At 40.7% G+C, this 24815-nt stretch overlaps 1 protein-coding gene across 3 annotated transcripts in view; it reads left to right on the forward strand.

The window, feature by feature from the left end:
• The first annotated feature begins 6354 nt into the window (after nucleotides 1-6354).
• PAIP2B (poly(A) binding protein interacting protein 2B) overlaps nucleotides 6355-24815 on the forward strand; it is a 44126-nt gene continuing 25665 nt past the window's right edge. The window contains exons 1-2 of one of the 3 annotated variants that reach the window (XM_019020970.4): nucleotides 7059-7123; nucleotides 7214-7269. The gene's annotated coding sequence lies outside the window, so the exon portion shown is untranslated. Of the gene's footprint in view, nucleotides 6551-7058; nucleotides 7124-7213; nucleotides 7270-24815 lie in introns of those variants that run through there. The other 2 variants (XM_004029390.5, XM_019020969.4) reach the window with 2 other exon arrangements.

The raw sequence follows: 24815 nt of genomic DNA on the forward strand, positions 1-24815 counted from the left end.
AGGTCTGACTGCCTGAGGGGTCGGGCAGAATGGAGCCATATTTTTCTTCTTGCAGGGAGCCTGTAGACAGATGTGTGAGTAGGAGAAATATAGCTGAATTCTTTCCCAGCAAGGAATATTAATAATTGATAACCCTGGGGAAGGAATGCATTCCCAGGGGTAGGCCTATAGACGACCGCTCTGGGAGTGTCTGTCTTATGTGGTTGAGATAAGGGATGAAATATGCCCCGGTCTACTGCAGTGCCCTCAGGCTTACTAGGATTGGATTGGAAATTCCAGTCTAGTGAATTCTAGTCAGACCGGTTGTCTGCTCTCAAACCCTGCTTCCTGTTAAGATGTTTATCAAGACAATGCATGCCCAGCGGGACATGGACCCTCATCAGTAATTCTAATTTCACCCTTGCCTTGTGATCCTGCTCTGCCCTTTTGCCTTGTGATCTTTTATTGCCCTTTGAAGCATGTGATCTCTGTGACCCACTCCCTATTCGTACATCCCTCCCCTTCTGAAATCTCTAATAAAAACTTGCTGGTTTTGAGGCTTGGGGTTGCCATCACGGTCCTACCAATATGTGATGATGCCCCAGGAAGCCCAGCTGTAAAATTTCTCTCTTTGTACTCTTTCTCTTTATTTCTCAGACCAGCTGACACTTAGGGAAAATAGAAAAGAACCTACATTGAAATATTGGGGGCTGGTTCCCCTGATACTCTGGCAAGCTAAGTTTATCCAGATGACTACGTTCTATTTAGCTGGATGGAAATGGTGAGTGAAAGACTTCCTTGAAGTCTCTTGAGGGCAGAGACATATCCTTCTTTACTTCTTGCTCCTGCCTGCTGTGTGGAATATGAAAGCCCCAGAGTTTCTTACTTCCAGGCCGCTGATATGTGAGAGCAAAATGAAGCTCTAAATTTTGAAGAGTTTTTATTTTTAATTTCCAAGAATGCTTTTTTGTTCTCTGAATGTTCCTTTTTAAAAGCAGCATTTTATTCTTTTTTGGTGATACAGTATCTTATTTTTAAAGAATATTAAGGGTTTTTTTTCCATTTTCCTCTGCTTCTTGCATTATTTCTGTTACCACTGAGTTAATTTTTTTCTGTATATTTATTTTGATCTTTGTCATTTATGTTAGAGGCCTTCCTCAATTTTCTGGTAATCATTAACTGTCTGTTTACATTAAAGAATGAGGCACTAGGCCGGGCGCAGTGGCTCACACTTGTAATCCCAGGGCTTTGGAAGGCCAACGTGGCAGGATTGCTTGAGGCCAGGAGTTTAGGACCAGCCTGGGCAATATAACAAAACCCTATCTCTACAAAAAAAATAATAAATTATCAGGACATGGCGATGTACACCTGTATTCCCCATTACTTGGGAGACTGTGGAGGGAGGATCACTTGAGCCCAGGAGTTTGAGACTGCAGTGAGCTATGATGGTGTCACTCTACTTCCACCTAGGCAATAGAGTGAGACCCTGTCTCAAAAAAGAAAGAAAAAAAGAATGAGGTACTATAAAGATAACAGTGTGTAATGGGGCTTGTTGACTAGTTGGTCTCTCCACAGGGAATAAGGTGGGATCCAGAAATTTCTTGGGTACTTCTAAATGCCAGTATCTCTAGGTATTTTATCATGGGTTAGTCAATGTCCCCATAGAAAGATTATTTGCCTAGTAGAATAAGCCTGGGTGCTTGGACTGATTAAGTCATAGATGAGTGGATGATGGTGCCCAGAAAGAAGTCTTGAAGTGTTCAAGTGGAAATTGCCCAGGGTTAGTGATCCTCAGTTGCAGAAGTCCTCCTGATTCTAGCATGAATGGATAATACAACTTTCTTGAGAGAGGAGTCAAAGACTCTTCTCTTTTTCACTTTCTTCTTGGGGTACCTGAAGATGTCTAGAAGAATCTTTTGGTTGGCTGTTGGTGTATCCACTGATTTCTTTATCTCCCAGCTTATCTCATTTTCTTCCAGGAACCTCTCTAGGTTGTGAGGGGAGACCAAAAACCAACTAGATATCCACTCCACTTTAAAGCTTTGTCTGGTTAAATAAAATGAACCTTATAAGAAATGCTTAGCTCTTTTGGGAAAAAGTGATCTGTCTCTGTAATAATCTCTCCATACCCAGCAGTGCTTCTTTCCCTAAGGTGGCTTTCAGGAGTATGGTAAGAGAGGGCTTATGAGATCTTATAGCTTTGAAAAATAAGCTCTCTAGCGCCAGATGGTATACTTGCACATTCAGAAATATAGTCCCCAAGTATTAAAGGACACTATCAATATAGAGAAAGGGCAACTCACAGGATATTTGCAAATCATATATCTGATAAGGAATTAATGTCCAGAATATATTTCTTTAAACCCCTACAACTCAAAAAGAAAACAATCTGATTCAAAAATGGGCAAGGGACTTGAATAGACATTTCTCCAAAACAGAAGTACAAGTCGCCAATAAGCACAAAAAAAGATGCTCAACATAACTAATCATTAGGTAAAGGCAAACCAAACGGAGTGGTAGCTCATGCCTGTAATCCCAGCAGTTTGGGAGGCTGTGTTGGCAGGATCATTTGAGTCCAGGCACAAGACCACCCTAGGCAACAAAGTGAGACCCCATATCTACAACAAATTTAAAAATTAGCTGGGCGTGGTGGCACGTGCCTGTAGTCCCAGCTACTTGGTAGGCCAAGGTGGAAGGATTGCTTGAGCCCAAGAGTTGAGGCTGTAGTGAGCCATGATCACGCCACTGAACTCCAGCTTGGGTGAAAGAACAAGACCCTGTCTTGAAAAATAAATGAAATAAAATTGCATTCTGAGTTATGGGAAAAATAAAATAAAACGCAAACCAAAACCTTGATAAGGTACCATTTCACACTCATTAGGATGGCTATTATTAAAAAAAAAAAAAACAACAGAAAAGAAACTACTGTTGGCAAGGATGTGTAGAAATTGGAAACTTCGTACATTGTTGGCGGGAATGCAAAATGGTGCAGCCACTGTGGAAAACAGTACGGTGGTTCCTCAAAAAATTAAACATAGAGTTACTAAATGGCCTAGCAATTCTACTTCAGGATATATACCCAAAATAATTGAAAGCAGGCCCTTGAACAGATATTTGCATACCAACATTATTCACAATAGGCAAAAGATAGAAACAACCCAAATGTCCATCAATGGATGAATTGATAAACAAAATAGGACATATACCTATAATGATACTACTCAGCCTTAAAAAGAAAAGAAATTCTGATACTTAAACGTGGGAGACATAAAGCCAAACACAGAAGGACAAATATTACATAATTTCACTTACACGTGATACCTAGAGCAGTCAAATTCACAGATACAGAAAACAGAATGGTGATTTCCAGGGGCTGGGGTAAGGGGAGAATGGGGAGTTAGTGTTTAATGGGTACAGAATTTTTGTTAGGAATGATGAAAATGTTCTGCAGGTGGATTGTGGTGATGATTGCACAAAAATGTGAATGTACTTACTGTAACTGAACTGTACACTTAAAATAGTTAAGATGGTAAATTTTATATATATTTTACAATTAAATTTTAAAAAATGAAATGATGTAATCTTCAAGGTTGAAGATTTATTGCCCTAATAGCAATAGGATGTGGGGAAGGGTGATGGGCCTCTCTTGCCTCCCTCCCTCTCATTGACATCATCTCCTACAACTTTATGACTGGTTTTTGTCTCATATCTGTCCCTGCCCACCACCACCAGATACCCACATTGCTACCTCATTCCTTCATTGTCTTTTGGCTTCCATAGTTTCTGATAAGAAATTTGCTGTGATTCTTATCTATTTTTTCCCCTCTGTATGTTTCCCAGCGCCCCCCCCCCCCCCCCGCTCTTCACTTCTTCACATCTCTGTTCAATGGTCTTTCCTCAAACAGCTCTTAAACTAACCATTCTACTTAAAATGGCCATATTTTTTTTCTGCCTGCTTTTAAGACTTTTCTCTTTATCACTGGTAATAGCCAGCCATGAATTTATAATAGATGGCACCAGTGGTAGGAAGTGAGATGAGAGAAGTTCATCAACCCTTCCTTACATCCCATTGCTATCCTGGTAATAAAGGTTCATCCTCAAGGAGTATTTCTGACTGCTCAAGGACACCACGTGGACCTGAAGAGCCTGTTTTTCAAACCTATGGGATTGTGTAAACTTTCTCTCATCATACACCTGAAGGCCAATTCAGGGAAAGAAGCAGTGGAGGGTATGAGGACGCTATCCTAGAGAGAGATTTTTTTTTTCTAAAAGACACATGTTTCTTGCAGGCTTCATTTAAATTATGTAATCAAATAAAGCTTTAAACCAGAGTTGGCAGCCCTAAATGGATGTACACCTAATACACAACTTCAAAATACATGGAGCAATGTGAATAGTGATCCTGGAGTTGTGCACTGTAGTGGCTCTGCTTAATAGCCCCTTCCCACTCTTCACTTCTTCACATTATTCACATCTCTGTTCAGTGCTGTTTCCTCAAACAGTTCTTAAACTAACCATCCTACTTAAAATAGCCATTTCCCCAACCATCCCATGACTCTGCTTTATTTTCCTTTGTAGCATTTATTCACAACATACCATTTTATTATTTATTGGTTACTTTTCTGTTGTCAGTCTCCTTCACTACAGTATAAACACCATGGGTGCATCTTCACTGTCTTATTCATATCATATACCCAGTTCCATGATCAGAGCCTAGAACATTCATAGTAGATGCTAAATAATATTTGTTGAATGAATTTATTTATTTACTTATATCATTTAATATGAAGTATGTATTAGTCCATTCTCACATTGCTATAAAGAACTACCTGAGACTGAGTAATTTATAAAGAAAAGAGGTTTAATTGACTCACCGTTCCTCAGGCTGTACAGGAGGCATGGCTGGGGAGGCCTCAGGAAACTTACAATCAGGGCAAAGGGGAAGCAAGCACGTTTTCACATGGTAGCAAGAGGGAGAGAGAGCTAAGGGGGAAGGACACACACTTTTTTACCATCAGACCTTGTGAGAACTCACTCACTATCACGAGAACAGCAAGCGGGAAATCTGCCCCCATGATCCAATCGCCTCCCACCAAGTCCCTCCCCCAACACTGGGAATTATAATTCAACATGAGATTTGGGTGGGGACACAGAGCCAAACCATATCAAAGTATACAGCTAATATTTATAATTGTTATTTGAGTTTATCTTCTTCATTTTTATATTTTTTCCATTCATTCTGCAATTCCCTAACTTTGTGTCATGTATACAGTCAGCTTGAGAGGTGGGGGGGAGAGAAAAATGTATAAAGTAAGAGCTCCACAAAGAAATCCCTACTTCCTGTGGAATACAATTCGAAGTCCTTTGCAAGCAGATTGGACATTCTAAATCCAAGGGAGGAAATAAAGTTTTATTTTAATTTGTATTTATTTATGTATTTTTTTTGAGTCGCTACCTCACTCTATTGCCCAGATTGGAGTGCAGTGGTGCGATCTTGGCTCACTGCAACCTCTGCCTCCCGGGTTCAAGTGATTCTCCTGCCTCAGCCTCCCGAGTAGCTGGGACTACAGGCGCCCGCCACCACGCCCAGCTAATTTTTGCATTTTTAGTAGAGACGGGGTTTCACCATACTGGCGAGGCTGGTCTAGAACTCCTGACCTTGTGATCCGCCCGTCTCGGCCTCCCAAAGTGGTGGGATTACAGGCGTGAGCCACCGCGCCCGGCCAAGTTTTATTTTTTTAAAGCACTCAAGAAGTTAGGTTTGTTTCTAGAAACGTGGAAGCATCCGTCTGCTTCCTTCCAGCGTCCCTTTGCTTCCTTCCAGCCTCCCAAGGAGCCCAATTCCTTAATTTTCCCTACAGAGAATAGCACCAGGTCCAAAGCAGCCTGAATCAAAGTTCCTCCTTTGGTAATTGACAGCTGAGGGAAATCCTACTGAGGCCCACCCCCACCCTCCTCCTTGCTAGGCTGACAGGCAAAACTCGGTGGCAGTGGCTTCCAGCTCAGCCAATAGACGAAGCGGGAGCAAGAGCCTGTGTAAACAAACCCAGAGTGCGGCGCCTTGGTCTCCTCCCCCACGAGTGGGCCGGGCGCATCCTTGGCCCAATGCCTATCCCAGGCTAGCGTAGCGTCCTTTCAGCCAATCAGAGCCGGCATCTCCCGCAAGGAGGTGTTCCACCACAGGAAAAAAAATGAAGGAAGAGAAAAGACAGACATTAAAACCAATCAGAAGCTGAAACTTCTGAGGGAGTGGGCGGGCACTGCTTCACATTTAGACCAATAAAAACCACATATGCCATTCTAGGTGACCGAACGGCATTCTTCTTTGGCCCAATAGACGAATGGGGCGGTGCCCGGCAACCAATGGCTTGGGTTCGGGGGCGGGGCGAGGAGGCAGTGTGCAGTAAGAGATAACCTGGCAAGTGGTAGTGGCGCTTCTCGGGTGCTGTGCTTCACGTTTTGGTACTAAAGGCCGAGACTGTTGTGGCGACGGCGACCTCTACGGCAACGGCTTAAGCTCTCGGAGGAGTGGCAGAGTACGATCTGAAGGAGGGGCTTCTGGTTAGCCCAGGTGGGCTCGGGTGCCCGGGCTGCTGGGGAAAGGACTCGAGGGAAACGCCGTTCTCCCGGCTCTGGGGGCGCCCTGCGCCTCCCTTTCTGCCGCCGTCGGGGCTGTGAAGGGCGGCACGCGCCTGCCCGAGCTCCTGTAGGGAGGGAAAGCGCGCGGGGTCCCACGTCGCGGCCATCGGCGAAAAGGGGCGTCCGCTGGGGTCAGCCCCTGCCCCTCGGGAGCGATAGGGGGTTTTCGTTCGTTTCCCCGCCGCACAGGTGCTCTGTTTCCCCCCCACTCCCACCCAAGTTCCTGATTCCCCTCAGCGTCCTCCTAACACTCGAACCGGATTCTTGGCCTGAGTCCCATTTCTACCCAGGTGCAACAATGCTAGGCAAATTGACCCGCGCGGCATCCCCCGCCCCTCTTCCCGGGCTGGAGGGGGAGGGATTGCGCGTCGTGCCCTTCCCCTATTCGCGGCCCCTGCGCGTCCTCTGCCTTTTTATACTTGCTCCATCTCCCCCTTGACTCCAGCCCTCATTCTTCATGCCTCATTTGCCTGGGAGACGTTCGCCACTTCTCTTGTGCCTTGCGGTCCGTGAGTGAGCCCATCACCCCTTACCAACCCCTAAATTCCATTCTCATCTCTCCAGAAAACTAACATTTTCCACTTGCCTCTTCCAGGCAGCTGGAAGGTGAACTGAGAGAGGCAGAATACGCCGAACAGGGAGTTTGGCAAGGTTGGGAACTTTAATGTTTTGTACCTGGTAGACTGTTTTTGCCTTCAAATGGCATTTGACCATTATACCCGCTCTAGAATCTTTGTCCTAATGCAGTTCTTTTGGTGGTAATTGCTGAAAATGCAGTTGAAAACTAGAAGCAAGGGATTTAAATTTTGTTACTATTATTTTAAGTAAATTGAATTGGATTATACTTTAAACAGCTTAACTGGGGTTTCTGGGAGTTTGTAGTGTAAGGGCCTGGCTACCCTACTTTGTCATAAAATATAGAACATACTTAGTTGTACAGCACAGTGTGATTCGATCACACCCAACCTATGAATGGATAATAACAGCATTGAATCTGTTTAAAAACAACATTCCCTGTTCCCTTTTCACCTTCATAGTATATTCGTTTGGTTTCTAGTAATGTCGGTTCTAGCCATATGTTTTTTGATAACAGTACAAACTATGCTGTGCCTAAGTAAAATTATGCCAACAATTTTATGGGGAAAAGCTAACGCACTGCTCTTAGTTTTGATTAAGATTTTAGACGTTTGAAAATATAAATTCAGATATTGGACAGTGAGGGTTTTATTTTGAAGGTTGGAGGAGATTGAAGTGTTGGGGTAAGACTGATAGGCTCCTTTGGCTACTTGTATATCGGGGTGGGGAGAATATACAGGTTTACAAAATCTTGTAAATTCTCACAGTGCTTAGTTTCCTGACTTTACAAAAATTGAAATTGTTTTTCCTAGCTTTCAGTGGAGAAATGTAAGCTATGAGTTTAACATCATGTTCACTGTGTTTTGGCCAGGATTTTGCAAGCTTTTGTGGAAAAAATTATATTGCTTTCTTTATCCTGTTTGTAATGTATGTATCAGTATGCTTCCTTGTATTTTACTGTGGTAAAATTGTATCTTGTATATAAAGAAAAAAGTCTATTATAGTGAATTAAAAGAAATCTTTACTCTGAGGTGGCAGCCTTGTCTAATGGACCATATGTTTAAGCCTTGTTAATAAATCACACTAGAGCCTAGCACAGTGGTGTGTGCCTGTAATCCCAGCCACTTAGGAGGCTGAGGCAGGAGGATTGCTTGAACCTAGGAGTTTAAGACCAGCCTGGGCAACATAGTGAGACCCCATCTCAGTCAATCAGCCAATCAATCAATTACACTAAAAAGAGTAAGATCTTAAAACTGTTCCAACAAATGTCTGGGTGTCTAAAACAAGGAAAAGAGTTTATGACGGAGTTACAGCAGTCATCAGAGAAAAATCCTGGACAAATTGCAAATCTGTAACAGTTGCGAATTGCTATGACTGCAGCTGAAAACCAAAGTTATTTTTGTGCAGTCTTTTTTGGGAGTATTTGTGTTTAATAATAACTTGTTTGCAAATTTAGAGGACTCTAGCTATGATTTCTTCTTAGAGACCTTGAGGAGCTCACAGTTTAATGGAAGAGAGAACTAGAAACCAATAATTAAATGCAGAGAGTGAGGTTCTGCAGTAGAAGGTATATACAGGGTGCAGAGAAGCACGATGGCACTGTGTTCTGACCTCATCTCCTACTGCTCTAGACTTCCTGAAGTGCCATTTCCTGAACCTACCTGTTTTTTTCCACCATCTGGACCTCTCTCTGTATGCACCGTTCTCTCTCCTTGCAAGCCTCTTCCACACCTTATGTGCTTGGTGAAATTCTGTTTCTTCAAAATCTTGAAGCCTGCCTCTGCCTCATCCAAATGTTTTGCCTACTTCTCTGTTATTTCTTTATAAATAATTATAGTCAATTCTCATTATTTGCAGTAGTTATATTCTATAAAGTTGCCAAGAACACTGAATTATCAAATATTCAACCCTTGTTCCCAGGGAAAATATATACATATATACATATCTCACATAGATTACAAAATTAATTCCTAAAAACAACTCATCCTGGTAGATTGAATTTTCTTTATTTACAAAAAATAAAGGAAGTACAGAAGTGTTAAGCGATTTGCCTGAGGCCTCTCTACTAACAGGTGCCAGAGTTAAGATTCAGACTCGTCCAGGTGGCCCCAGAGCCAGAGCTTCTTGCACTATGCTGCACTGCCCTCTGCTGTCTCTGTCCTCTGGTCATCTTTGTATGAGGGCTGAGACAAGGCTGAGGGTCACCTTATTTGATCTTAGCTTGGGACTTGGGCAAGGAGTGACATATTTTTCACTACTATGTGTATATCCATAAGTCACCTTGAAAGCTCCACAAGTATTTGGGGATTACAAAGACGTTTTAGCAAGTAAGCAAATTTGCAAATATGGGATCCACAAATAATGAAGATGAACTGTATTTGTAAGTGACTGCTAGGGTCTGTTTCATGGTAACCCCTTTCCCCAACAATGTGGACTATTTCTTTAGCTTATTTGATAGTTTGTACATTTATTCATAAATTTATTCAGTTATCATATATTCATTCATTCAGTTTGTTCATTTATCATATATTAAGCACTTACCATAAGTCAGACTCGGCTGGATGTGGTGGCTCATGCCTGTAATCCCAGCACTTTGGGAGGCTGAGGCAGGTGGATCACGAGCTCAGGAGTTCAATACCAACCTGGCCAGGATGGTGGAACCCTGTCTCTACTAAAAATACAAAAAAATTAGCCAGGCATGGTGGCAGGCGCCTGTAGTCCCAGCTATTCAGGAGGCTGAGGCAGAGAATTTATTGAACCCAAGAGGCGGAGGTTGCAGTGAGCCGAATCGCGCCACTGCACTCCAGCCTGGGCGACAGAGTGAGATTCCATTTAAAAAAAAAAAAAAAAGTCTGTGGTTTTGTTTGTTTGTTTTTGAGATGGGGTTTCGCTCTTGTCACCCAGGCTGGAGTGCAATGGCATGATTTCAGCTCACTGCAACCTCTGCATCCTGGGTTCAAGCAATTCTCCTGCCTCAGACTCCAAGTAGCTGGGATTATAGGCTCACACCACCACACCCAACGAATTTTTGTATTTTTAGTAGAAACAGGGTTTCACCATGTTGGCCAGGCTGGTCTCGATATTCTGACCTCAGGGAATCCACCCATCTTGGCCTCCCAGAGTGCTGGGATTACAGGCGTGAGCCTCTGCATCCAGCCTCAAACTCTGCTTTAATCTGTGGTGAACAAGCTGGAGATTAAGGTCCTGCCCTGTGGATTTTATATTTGCCTAAGAAAGACAGATAAGAGCTAAGTCAGGAGCTCTGGGGAAAGGCCCAGGTTGGAATTATAGATTCACTTGACCAAGGTAAACCTGGTGTGCCTGCTCCTACTTCACATCCCCAGACATACTTCCAGAACATTTCCTTTTGTATTTTTGTGTACAAACTCTTCCTTTTGAGCCTCTCTCCATTGTCACATGTCAACCTCTACTTGTCTTTTGTTGATTTTGAGGCCACTTGCCCATGTAAGTGGCAGGATATTATAGAAGAATCATGCTGACCTGGGTCTTTGAATTCTGGTTCTGCTACCTACCAACTGAGTTCCTTTGGTCAAGCTCTTGGACTTCTGAGCCTGTTTCCTAATTCCAAAAGTGGTATATGATGTGTTAGTCCCTGGTGGGTTGCAAGAAAGAGGCACACACATATCAGCTTTGGTGATGAGGGCTGAATGTAAACTTGGATGGAAAGTCATCTAAGCAGCCATATTGTCTCTTGGCCCTAGTACTTTCAAAACTTCACAGAACATTAATTTAGCAGTATTTAGTATTTGAGCGCTGAAGACCTGCCCTCTTTTCCTTTGTTCACTCAACATTTGTATTTTCCAAGAGAGAATATCTGATTGGATTAGTCTGTCACCTTCTAAAAACAGAAGGCCCCTACTAGAGAGAATTTTGAGCTGTGCCATCATGTCCTTGGTGATTGATCTCCCTGAAGTTCAGCCTATATGTCGTCCTCAGCTGAAGCACTGAGCCCTGGTCCAGTCACTTGTGGCCACAGAAGTAAGGTTGGTTTTATGCATTACCAGTCACACAGATATGCTACAGATATGCTTTTTTGTGTATGCCACAGTCACACAATAGTTGTATTGTGTCTGGAGTTGGTTTCTGCCTGTGGGTTCATGGCCTCACTGACTTCAAGAATGGAGCCCCAGACCTTCGTGGTGAGTGTTACAGCTCTTAAAGATGGTACGGACCCAAAGAGTGAGCGGTAGCAAGGTATATTGTGAAGAGTGAAAGAACAAAGCTTCCACAGCCTGGAAGGGGACCCCAGCAGGTTGCTGCTGTGGGCTCAGGTGGCCAGCTTTTATTCCCTTATTTGTCCCCTCCCATGTTCCGTTTCTGGGCTATCAAGTGTGCCCTTTTTTCAATCCTCCCTGCGATTGGCTACTTTTAGGGTCCTGCTGATTGGTGCATTTTACAGAGCGCTGATTGGCGCATTTTGCAGAGCGCTGACTGGTGCATTTTACAATCCTCTTGTAAGAGGAAAGTTCCCCAAGTCCCCACTCGACCCAGGAAATCCAGCTGTCCTCACCTCTCAGTATGACTATAGCATATTTTAAAAGAACCCTTTGGAGAGTTTCTTTAGAAGACGATTGAGAGTATAACAGTTCTAGAGTTTCATGGCCTTTTGTCCAATTCAAATACTTACCTAATATAATCATAGATAATTATTAATAAAAAATCTAACAAGGTAATTGACACATGTCAAATATTCAATACATCTCCCTTTTGGTATTGCATTTAGTATTATAGTGTGGTTATTTGTTCATATGGCTGTTTTTCATACTAGACCATGAGCTCTGTGAGGGCAGGGTCTACAGTTTCAACTGTAGAAATTCTGAACTCTTTCTGAAAGAATGGGAGGATAGAAAGGCTTCCCAGAGAAGGTATTATTTAAGCTGATATCTTTAAGGGTGAGTAGGAATGCTTTCCAGGTGAATATAACCTTCAGACATCATTCCAAACAGACTAGCAGGTGCAAAGGCACAGAGATATAGAGATGGTGAAGTTTACTTATGTGCTGTTTGTATTAAAAATACAAAGAACAAATAAAAACAAAAATTAAAAATCATCTAGAGGAAAAACTATGAATGGGCTTGGCCAGAGGGCATGTCACAATTGAGTTAGCTATGACCATAGATACTCAGTAATGGATGGAAGTTTTAGGGAAAGAGTATAACATTCTCAGGTTGTTGGCAGAGTATCTAGAACAATTTAGAAATACAGGTAATTGAATTCTGGGAATGATTACACTGTAGTGAAATCATTTACTTCTTCTCTGCCTGTGAAGCATACATGTGTTGCACACTGTTCAAGGTCCTGAAAATGAGACTTCTTCTCAAGGAGCTCATGAGCAATCAAGGGAGACAGATGGGTGAGCAGCTGATTATCATGTGACAAGTGAGGTAATAGAGGTATAACAAAAATGCTATCTAAACAAGAAGAAAGGAATAATTAGTAATATATGGAGTGCTGGGGAAAGATTTCTCAAATGAAGCTGGCCAGGTGTGATGATGGCTCAGGCCTGTAATACCAGCACTTTGGGAGGCAGAGGTGGGAGAATCCAGGAGTTCAAGACCAGCCTGGTCAACAGAGCAAGACCCTGTCTCTATATTTGAAAAAATAAACAAATATTTTTAAAAAATGAAGTGATATTTGAGCACTCTGGAGCACTATACAAATATAGGACAGACTGCAGGAATTTATCCACCTTAATTTGAGTTAACATTTTTAAACATTTTATATTGCAGAAATAGTACATATTCACTGTTGTGAAATTAGAAATAATTGATTGGCAAGGAGCAGGGGACTACAAAGCACTCCACAGATCCACCATACTGAGACAGTGGTTAGTGCTTTGATGGGTTTATTTTATACTTTCTATGCATATACATGTATTGTATACATACATATGCATGGTTAAATAGAAATGGTTCATCCTAGCTGTTCTCTTTATCCCTTTATTTTTATGAAATAAATCCCCAAAGAGTACATTTGCTTTGTCCAAGGGAATCTTTTGTTACATGCTGCTGTACATAATGAAAACTGAAAAAGGGGCTAATATTTCAGCCTAGTGACCATGTGGGCTTGCAGTAATTTAAATAGAGGCCTCATGAGAGGCACCTTCGGAAATGAATTTGGTGTGTGTAGGTGGTTATGCTTGGCATCATTGTTTGTGCTAGTATGATAGGGATGACTTCAGTGCCTGCCATCAGGGAACTGGTTAAGTAAACTATGGTACATCCAAATGATGGAATACTGTGTAGTTGTAAAGAAGAATGAGAAAGACCTATGTACTCATGTGGAAGAACTAGATATTGTGTGTGTTTTTAAAAAAGGAACAAGGAATGGTATATGGATGGCATAGTGTATATGGTATGCTACTTTTTGTGTTGAGAGAGAAGAGTAGAGTAAGAATATACATGTGTGTTTGCAGAGATAACTTCTGAAATGATAACAAGAAACCAATTAAAAGTGTTTGGCTGTGGAGGGAGAATAGGACTATGAATGGGATTTTGCCACATACATTTATAGATAGTTATATTTTAAATTTTTTTGAACTATGTATTTGCACACATTACCCTTTTAAAAATAAGTGAATGAAGGAATGAAGTGGGATTATGAGAACGAGATAAGAAAAAAGGTTCTATGGGGCTGCCCATCTTTTTAGTACCCAGAGAATATTAATACATAGCAATAGCAGCAAAAATTGGAAGAGTAGCCCCAGGAAGGTGGGGAATCAGCCTTTCCTTTGTCTTTTCCTCAATTTCATATATTTTAAAAAATGAGAACAGTAAAACAATTTAAAACAAAAATGTTTCCAGAACTTGTAAAATAAAAGGAATATGGGGCAGCTTTGTGTAGTGCACATCCCGAAAATGGGCTGATTCACCTCAAGAGGCAAGGAGTCAAGCTCTCTAGCCTACATGGGATACATACATGAGAAAAATAAGAAAAAGAAAAGAAATGTAAAAATAAATGAAAATAACACTTATCCCTGATTATAAAGGAAATCACATTCTTTTTACAATAATTTAACAAAATATAAAGAAAAACCCTTAGGCTGGGCGCGGTGGCTCACGCCTGTAATCCCAGCACTTTGGGAGGCCAAGGTGGGTGGATCACAAGGTCAGGAGATTGAGACCATCCTGGCTGACACAGTGAAACCCCGTGTCTACTAAAAATACAGAAAAAAAAAAAAAAAAAATTAGCCAGGCGTGGTGGCGGGCGCCTGTAGTCCCAGCTACTCAGGAGGCTGAGGCAGGAGAATGGTGTGAACCCGGGAGGCAGAGCTTGCAGTGAGCCAAGATCGCGCCATTGCACTCCAGCCTAGGCGACAGAGTGAGACTCCATCTCAAAAAAAAAAAAAAGAAAAAAAAAGAAAAACCTTTAATTCTGCCCCTCAAAACATTCTGGTTTGCTGCTTTTTATACTTTTTTATGCATATAAACATTTTTAAAAGTAGAATCATAAAATATAGCCTTTTGTCACATTATATTTTGGGCATGTTTCTGTGGCAGTAAATATATCCTGGCATCATCATTTTTAATAGCTGGCTGTATATTAAGTGAATCATTGCCACTCCAGAGGTGAATTTCCTTATATATACATTTTAATGGACTTGAGCAAGCATTTTTGGACGGAATTCATAGAAGTAGAATTTCTGGAGGAAAATAACAAAAAAACAGTTTTAGGGTTTTTAATAGAAATTTTCAAATTATCCTGCAGGAAAATGGGTTCAGTATATACTCCCACCAACAGTGACAGAGTTCCAGTTTCCCCCTTCCATTTGTCATCTTTGCTCATCTTTAAGCAGAAAATCTCATTGTTTTAATTACATTTTCTTTAATTTCTAGTGCTTTTGAGTCTTTTTAATATGCTTATTGGCCATTTTTATTCTTGTGGGAAGTGCCTTATTTCTCCATTATTTGTTTTTTTCTGAGTAATTTTATAAAATTATAAAATAATTTTATCTTTTTTATCATTTTTCTTGTTCTGAGTAATTTTAAAGATTTCTTTATAGGCTAGGGATACAAACCTTTTATCTGTCATTGAGGTTACCAAAACTGTCTCCCAGTAAGTAATTTGTCATTTTGCTTTATTTTTTCTTTCTTTTTTTGCTAGCCAAGCTCCAAAGTCACATTTCACTTTATTTTTATTGGGCTGAATGAAAGCATTTTAACTTAGTGATTTTAGTGTAAACAGGAGTAGGGCAGAATGTAATTATCTAGGTCTCGGTCTGTCACCCAGGCTGGAGTGCAGTGGCATGATCATAGCTCCTGCAGCCTCAAACTCGTGGGCTCAAGTGATTTTCCCGCCTCAGCCTCCCAGGTAGCTAGGACTACAGGTATATACCACCACGCCCAGCAGATTTGAAAAATTTTTTTGTAGAGATAAGAATTCGCTATGCTGCCCAGGCTGGTCCTGAATTCCCGACTTCAAGTAATCTCCCCCCTTGGCTTGCCAAAGTGCTGGGATTGTAGGCATGAGCTACTGCTCCCAGCCGAGAGCTTACTTTTGTTTGCTAGTGGTGTTCTTGGTATCTTTTCATATTTGAGGCTTTATTGCTAGTACTGAGGTATTACCCTCAACATCTGAGGTTTGAGGACTTTTGTTTTTAATATTGAACAGATGGAACTGTTTAGTTCTGCATCTTTGCAGGTAACACAATGTGCCTACCAGGACTCTGCCTCATGTCCATTGAAAGCAAGAAGCAATACAGTAAAACTTTGCCTGGGTAGAGGCTTTGAAAGAATGGAGTATTCTGGTTTAATTCTATTAACTTGGAAGTATGAAGGTGAAAAAATTCAAAAGTTTAATTTCCTGTAGAATGCAATCCAAAAATATAGGCTGGGCTTGGTGGCTCACACCTGTAACCCCAGCACTGTGAGAGGCCCAGGTGGGTGGATCACCTGAGGTCAGGAGTTTGAGACCAGCCTGACCAACATGGTGAAATGGTGAAACCTTGTCTCTACTAAAAATAGAAAAATTAGCTGGGCCATGGTGGTGGACTCCTGTAATCCCAGCTACTCGGGAGGCTGAGGCAGGAGAATCGCTTGAACCTGGGAGGCGGAGGTTGCAGTGAGCCAAAATCATGCCACTGCACTCCAGCCTAGACGACAGTGAGACTCCGTCTCAAAAAAATTAAAAAATATATATATATAGCCAATAATTCCACTTTTCTTCTCTTAGTAAGTTTGGACATTCAGATCTACTTGGTGTTTTATTATAGAACTCCTAGTGTGCCTGAGACTTACATTGTGAAGATCCTTTTCTAAAACTTTAGATGTAAGAGGATGTAAATGGTTTTGTATCAGAGCAGTCTGGATGAGAACTGACACCTGTAAATATACTTTTTAGACCAAGTCTCTGATTGCCATTTGTTCTTATTTAACTCATAAAAATAAAATACATTGGATGGAGGGTGAGAGTAGAAAGGAGATATATGTCTTTTAATTGGATGTCATTATTTCATATCAAGATAGAACATACAGTATCCCTGGCTTTGGGCCTACAGAAAGAAACACATTTTTCTAAGTGCTATATGCCAGAGGTTCTTGAACACCTGGAGGGCTTATTGCAACACAGATTGCTGGGCCCTATTCCAGAGTTTCTGATTCATCAGGTCTAGGGTGGGGCCTGAGAATTCGCATTTATAACAAGTTCTCAGGTGATTCTGATGCTGCTGGTCTAGAGACTACATTTTTGAGAACCATTCTTGTATACTAAAAATTGTAGAACTCTAGAAGAAAGCTCTTTGGTCTGGGATGAGAAACACACAGGTTATGGAGCAAATCATGACAGATTCAACCCTTGATCCCAGCCTAGTGTGGAGTTCAGGTTACAAGCAATACACAGTGACATAACACAATTCTTGGTTTTTTATGATTGGAAGTCATAGCCAAGTATCTAGTGAGAAACTCCATTTCATTTGCAAGGCTTAGAGAGGCCAGGAGATTCTAGGCAAATAGGATTTAGTGATTAACCCCATGAAAGTAAGAGTTATTTATGTCCTTTTTCTCTCCCCCATCACTTAGCATTTAGCCTTTAGAAGGGCCTTGTATTTTTTAAAACTGGTAAAGAGCTTTGAGTGCTTATTAAATCGAAACCTTTGTGTGTTTTTAAAGATATTAGACATGTTTCTTGAGATTATTTTAAACAGTAATGTAGGAGAATAAGAGAAACTTTTTCCAAAAAAGAAAAATCACTATGATTATTTTATCTTATTGGAATGTTGGATAATATAGTCTCCTTCATTAATCATCAAGCATGCTATGGGTTTTCCATTTTTATAGGATTTGTACCTCAACTGAGGTAATACTGGTAATTCTTGTACTCCATTTGAAGATGAAAAATCAAGGCCAAAATCAAAGACCTGGCATAGAAGCTGGATAATGAAGACAGCTTCAAAGGAACACATTGATACACACACACATAGATACACAGATATATAAAGTACGCACAAATATATTTTTTAAAGTTTTATTTATTGTTATTATTGTCAGCACAGACAAAGATATCTGTGCTGAACTTAGGCATCATATGTAGAATCTTTGGGTTGAAGAGAAAAGAAACTGTGGAAGCCACACCTTTTCATAGAGGAGTTTTGCTTTAACAAGTTTTTCTTGCTTGTCAACTCTAATTTCTATCGTTCCACGGCTAATAGTCTCAGTTGACCAGCTGGTTCAGCCTAGACTGTTTGAAGGAATAACTAGTATTACAAACAGTGGGTTAGGCAGATTCCCTACTTGGAAACATTCCTGTTTTTCTCCCCTTACCCCTCAGAGAAGAGTTTGAGTGAAGAAGGGTAGAACTAGAACCCACAGATTAAACTGGTGGCTCTGAAGCCTGGCTGCACATCAAAAACAACCCAGACTGTTTTCTAGAAAACGACACAGATTTTGCGCCTCACCTTTAGACCATCTGAATTGTGATCTCCTAGGATGGACCTTTTTGGGAGGCCGGGGGGAGTCTGCTTTTTTTTTTTTTTTTTTTTTTTGAGACGAAGTCTCGCTCTGTCACCCAGGCTGGAGTATGGTGGCACGATCTTGGTTGTGTCTGCATTTTTTAATAACTTTCCCAGGTAATTTTATATAGGCTCCTGGACTGTATGCCTCAGATCAGATCAGTGCCAGTCCCAGGTGAATTTTCACCAGCTTATTGTGAAATAAGAAGTATAAGGACCACATAGTATTTTTCGTAACATTAAATTCATTCAGTTTAAAGAATTGTCTTTTGCATTGAATTAAGACCTTCTTTTGTTTTTTTGGTGCTAAAATATCCTTTTATAGAATGATGTTGATAAGGATGTTTTTACCATCTTTGTATGTTTTTTAATTGGAATCCTATATTGTCCTCAATATTTTTTAAAATCTCCTGGTTTATGAAATCCTAAATACTGAGTGTCTCTGATCTAATCATCCTTGGAAACTGTTTTTTAAATTCTTTGGAATACAGGTTCATAGAGGGTCCAAAGCCCTTGGAACTAGACAACTCTCAGAATTCAGAATTTTTCAGGTTTAGGAAGATGCTTTCTCTCTTACGAATGCCTCAGTATGTCTGATGCAGCATCCTTAGTCACCCGATACATTAATATTTCTGAGCAAAACAGGAGTATTCACACTAAGTGGGTAGATAAAGGCTGTATATAGCTTCATATCAGTTCAGGCCAAATTTTACTGTCCCGTAAGTTTTGACATAAAACATATGAAAAATTCTTGGTTTTTAGAGCTGTTTGGATATTGGAATTGTACATAATGGATTGTAGACCTATTTGGAGGTTTGGTTTCTAATCCTGAAAGTATTAGCCAGCTTCAAATTAAATGGAGCTTTATATGTTCATGGTAGGGAATGTAATTTATTTTGATTTAAATAAACCACCATGTGCTGTGATTGGTTTGTGTTTTCCTTCCAAAGACCTCAGTACTTTTGTTGAATAGCATTTTTCTTCAGCATGGTTCCCCGAACCCCATTTTTAATATTTGAGATCAAATCAGAGTTTTCTATTATAGCCTTTCTGGACCTAAAGTGGGAAGTGTGAGAGTATAGGGTAGTCACTACATGGAAGTGGTTAAGAGCATGGGCTTTGGGACCAGAAAGACCTAAGCTTAAGCACTAATTCTAGTACTACTAGGTTATACTTTAGGCAAGGTGTTTAATAAATCTCTGATGGCTCATACCTGTAATCCTAGCCACTTGAGAGGATGAGGTGGGAGGATCACTTGAGCCTAGAAGTTCAAGTCCAGTCTGGACATCATAGTGAGACCTGTCTCTAAAAAAATTTTTTTTAATAAATAAATGAAAGGTGGAGTATTTGTATGAAAACAACTGGGAGACTAACAGTCCCTGCCTTGTGGGATTGTTATGAAGATTAAAAGAGAGACTGTTACTGAAGTACTTAGAAGAGCTATTATTTTGTTGCTGTCCTTTCCCCCTTGTATTTGGATAGATTACGATAGTTGTTTTTTCTATGTAACTTAATTGTCCAGTGGGGTTCTCATTCCTTTAAAGGCCTGGAGAAACTTGTCTTAAATGCTTTCCCAATTCATAAATTGGGACATAATTCCCAATTCATACTTAAGTCTCACCGTTGCAATTTAGACATAAAATCTGCCTCTTGAGTGGTTTCCACACCAAAAAATCCACAGACTCCTGAATTTTATATGGGCCTAATAGTCTTACTGAAAATTGGAAGTCTTAAGGTGTAGTCCATTTTACACAGTGTGAGGCCTTTCATACTCTGAAATGTACGACTCAACTTTTTCTTCTTCACTCTGTCTAGCACTGTGCCCTCATTAGCCAGATAAATGTTCCCCTTTCTCCCAGGAAATGTTCTGACCTTACCCTCGTCCCTCAAGGACCCTCTTTCTCCCCCAGATTAACTTTCAAAGAGCTTTTCCAACCCAAAATGGCACCCTTCCTGAAAAGATTTCTAGTGGATACTGTTTTCTCTACCTCATTACAGATGTATTATGCTGCTTGGCTCCCCTCTCCCCACTTTGTTGTGGCAAACCTTTATTTCCAGAAATATGTCAAAGAAAATGAACATGTGATCCCTTTTTGTGATTTTTGTTGGGATTCACTGTATGAATTTCTTCTAGTTTAGATAATTCCACTGCGGCAAGCTTTTATTCTTATTATACAGCTCGTAAAGAGAGTGTTATAGTCATTTGGTGTTATTAATGCTAAAATAGTAAATAAGAACACAAAATTTTCTAGATTAGAAGTGTTTTTCCCCACTGCTCCCCAGGCCAGGCACAGTGGCTCACATCTGTAATCTGGCACTTTGGGAGGCGGAGGCAGGAGGATTGCTTGAAGCCAGGAGTTTGAGACCAGCCTGGGCAACATAGCAAGACCCCTTCTCTAAAAAAAAAAAAAAAATTAGCCATGCCTGGTGGTGTACACCTGTAGTCTTAGCTACCTGGGAGGCTGAGGCAGGAGGATTGCCTCAGCCCAGGAGTTCAGTGCTGCAGTAAGCTATGATTGCACCACTGAGCTCCAGCCTGGTCTACAGAGTGAGACCCTGTCTCTATAAAAATTAAAAAATAGGCTGGGCATAGTGGTTCATGCCTGTTATCTCAGCACTTTGGGAGGCTGAGGCAGGAGGATCACTTGAGTCCAGGAGTTCAAGACCAGTCTGGGCAACATGGATCCCATCTCTAAAAAAAATATAAGTAAGTGTTTTTTAATCCCTCTTGAGTAACTTGATTTGTCAAAAACAGATTCCAGAGTAGTGCTGTCACTGACTGTGGGGAATAACTGTTCATACTCAACGAAGAGTGCTCACTCACAGATCCTAACCCCTAAGGGCATGGGCTTCCTGCTGAGGAAATGAGATTTAGAATACAGCGTTCTAAAAATGGCAGTTAACAGATTATTTATTAAGGACCTGGTGGGTGCACAGAGGCATGCTAGAAGCTGTAAAGGACTTGATTCTTGCCCTCAAGAAACTTCCAAGGTTATAGACTAGTCCCAAAACAAGTAATGAGTGATGCTGTCTCAAATATACATACAATCAAATGTGAGATGGAGGTGAAGATGGGGAAGACCTTAGGCTCGGAGATTGTATTCAGGCTTTTATAGTGGCATTTATTTGATATAATTATGCATTTAAAAAGCAAATTGTCATCACATCAGTCTGAAATGTATAGAGACACTTGTTGGTGAGAAAGGTTTTTTATATATAATAATTTACCCATAGGAATATTTTTGATTAACGTTGTCTGTTAAAGACTTCACAATATTTCACCCATTAATAGTCTATATCTTTTTGGAGCTGATCTGGAGAAGTCAAGGACCATATGCTAATTGCTATTTGATGTTATTCTGGGAGGACAATTGATTGGCTTTGGGGCAAGGAGTTGGAACTTGAGGACTCAAAGGTGGGTCTGAGTCTAGAGATCTTGCCACTGACTTTTGGCAAGTCTTTTGATTCTACCTTTGAAACTGCCTTTAAATGCCTTGTGGAGTACATTTTATGACTGTTCTGTACGTTTCCAGTAGAATGATAGTAATATCACAGAACATCCTTGGGGCATTGTTTCTAAAAGTTTGGGACTGTTAATAGTTACTAGGTTAAAAATGTAATATATGTAATAAAGGTAACAAATTAATACATAAATTTGGGAAATGCTTGGTAAATTAAACAGGACTTCTCAGGACAATGAATTTACACATGGCCATGTTTTTTTTTTTTTTTTCAAAGAGCATTCACAAGACTGTAGTTTGTAGAACACTAGTTTGGGAACTGTTGGTGTAGGAATTAGGGTAATTAGGATTTGGACTATTCCAGGTAGAGGTTGTCACTATATTCGAGGAATTGTTCTTAAGTCTTTAGTCTTTCTATATATCGGAATTACCTATGGCAAATTAACAAGCAGAAATACAAAAATTGGGCCTTGGCTCAGGCCTAACAAATCAGAATATCTGCAAAGTATGGATGTGGAAAAACTTCCAGGTGATTCTATATACTCCTAAGACTGAAAACCGCTCAGTTAGAATAGACCTTCTTGCCACTTGCTAAATGCAGTCTTTTTTTTTTTTGAGACAAGTCTTGCTTTTGTCCCCTAGGCTGGAGTGTGATGGTGCAATCTCGGCTCACTGCAACCTCTGCCTCCCGGGTTCAAGCGATTATCCTGCCTCGCCTCACCCCCTACCTCCCCCCGAATAGCTGGGATTACAGGCGCCTGCCACCACGCCCAGCTAATTTTTGTATTTTTAGTAGAGACGGGGTTTCACCATGTTGGCCAGGCTGGTCTAGAACTCCTGACCTCAGGTGATTCACCCACCTCGGCCTCCCAAAGTGCTGGGACTATAGGCATGAGCCACTGCGCCTGGCCAGCTAAATGCATTCTTAATCCTATTTCAGTATGCTTCTGTTTTGTTTTCTTGGGTCTGGTCCAGGGACTAGACTGTTGCTGTAATTAAGTTCAGTTTTATTATTCTTCCCAGAGTATCTGAATCCCAGTTTTCAGATTCCATTTCCTCAGTGGGGCAAACTTATAGGTCAGTATAGGACAAGTTTTAAACATTAATGAAAAAGAGGTTGTATTGTATTTATATTGTCTTTCTCATTTGGCAGCCTTGAGTTTAATTTAGAAAATGCCTCTACTTGTAATTTACCTTTGTTTTGATATATTTTACAAATATAGGGACCACATAAGTGATTTTCCTCTTTTTCCTGACTTCCTTGTCAACTAATATGTTTTTGAAAGCTTCTTGTTAACTTATAATTGCAGGTAAGTTCCATTTTCTGTTTGCTTAAGCTCACTGACATTATATTTGCAAGCACTGTTCTTGCATCAAATGGAAGATAGCCAATGGAACATTTGTGCATTGAGGTCAATATAGGAAAACTTAGCAGAGTGACTACTTATTTGTTTTCTGTTAATGTCCATGCAGCTGCTCTGGAAATAAATGAAATGGAAGTACATGGGACAAAATCATTCTAATTTGAAATTTACCTGGAACCTTTTAAAAAATTTTCATATACATGTCATACGTCTCCTCACCCCACCTAAAGCTGAACTACTCCCCCTTTCTCTTTTTTTCCTTTGATCCTTCACCAAATAATGGAGAAAATCTGATGGGTTTATTTACTTAGTAAAAGAAAATCTTGTAAAACAAGGAGAGAAATTATTTTAGTGCAAAGTATGACATGGTATATAAAAATATGTTCTGGCTGGGAGTGGTGGCTCATGCCTGTAATCCCAGCACTTTGGGAGGCTGAGGCGGGCAGATCACGAGGTCAGGAGATTGAGACCATGCTGGCTAACACAGTGAAACCCTGTCTCTACTAAAAATACAAAAAATTAGCTGGGCATAGTGGCACGTACCTGTAGTCCCAGCTACTCAGGAGGCTGAGGCAGGAGAATCGCTTGAACCCAGGAGGTGGAGGTTGCAGTCAGCCGAGATCGCGCCACTGTACTCCAGCCTGGGGCGACAGAGTGAGACTCCATCTTAAAAAAAAAAAAAAGTTCTATGTGATTTTAAAAGGCTTTATAAAATTATTTCTTGTATTGCTTATGTAGCTTTAAAATGTTTATTTGTGTTTGTGTATATGTGTGACCCTGTGAAAAATTGAAAGAATAAACAAAAAGTTAGAAAGTTAGAAAGTTGGAGTTTGATGCATTAATCCAGGAGCTGTCTGGGCAGGCCAACTTACTCTTGGGGGGTATAAGCATTCCTGCTACCAGGGAAGTGAAATTTCCTACCATGGAGTAAGGATGTTTCATGTGGCTTTGTAATGGATAAAATCTTTCTCCTGATGCTTTTCCTACTGCTCTGATTTCGTGTTCACCATGCAACCATCTTTTACTAATTAAGCATCCCAGGCATTTGGATTTTGAATGGTGGGAATGTATTAGCTATTCGAAAATAAATATTCCCTTCTGCCTTCCCAGGACCTACACTATCAACTATACTTTCTCCCTCCTGTATGTATAACCTGTCCCTGTCCACTAGACCCTTTCTATGAACATTTAAATGTGAATTAGAGTTTCTAATCTTTAAAGATGTCATTTCTGTGGACTTCATACCCCTCCAGTTTCTGTCCGTTCCTGCCTCTTCCCTTGGCAGCTGGACTCTGAGTTATCTCATACTTGGTATCACCTACGATTCAGCCTACCTCCATTTGGCTTTCATTCTCATTTTTTCCGTGGAAACTGCTCTCATTAAGGTCATCAGAGACTCCATGGTCCTGAATTCTGTGGACACTTCTCAGTCTTCTTCCTACTTGACCTTTCAGCAGCCTTCTGTATTCCTACTTTACTGGAATTGGATTCATTCCCTGTTGCTGCTGTAACAAATTACCACAAACTGGTATCTTAAAACAACATTTATTCTCTCATAGTTCTGGAGGCCAGAAGTCCGAAGTCAAGGCATCAGGAGGGCCACTTTCCTTCTGGAGGCTCTAGGGGAGAATTTGTTCTTTGCCTCTTCCAAATTCTGATGGCTGCGGGCATTCCTTGATTTGTGGCCACACCACTCCAATCTCTGCCTCCATGGTCACATTGCCTCCTCCTCTTCTGTGTGTGTGTTAAATCTCCCTCTGCTTTTCTCTTATATACCTATCATTGAATTGAGGGCCCATCTGAATAATTCAGGATGATCTCCTTATCTTA

The sequence above is a fragment of the Gorilla gorilla genome, chromosome 12 (genome assembly GCF_029281585.2).
Source record: "Gorilla gorilla gorilla isolate KB3781 chromosome 12, NHGRI_mGorGor1-v2.1_pri, whole genome shotgun sequence".
Lineage (NCBI taxonomy): Eukaryota > Metazoa > Chordata > Mammalia > Primates > Hominidae > Gorilla > Gorilla gorilla.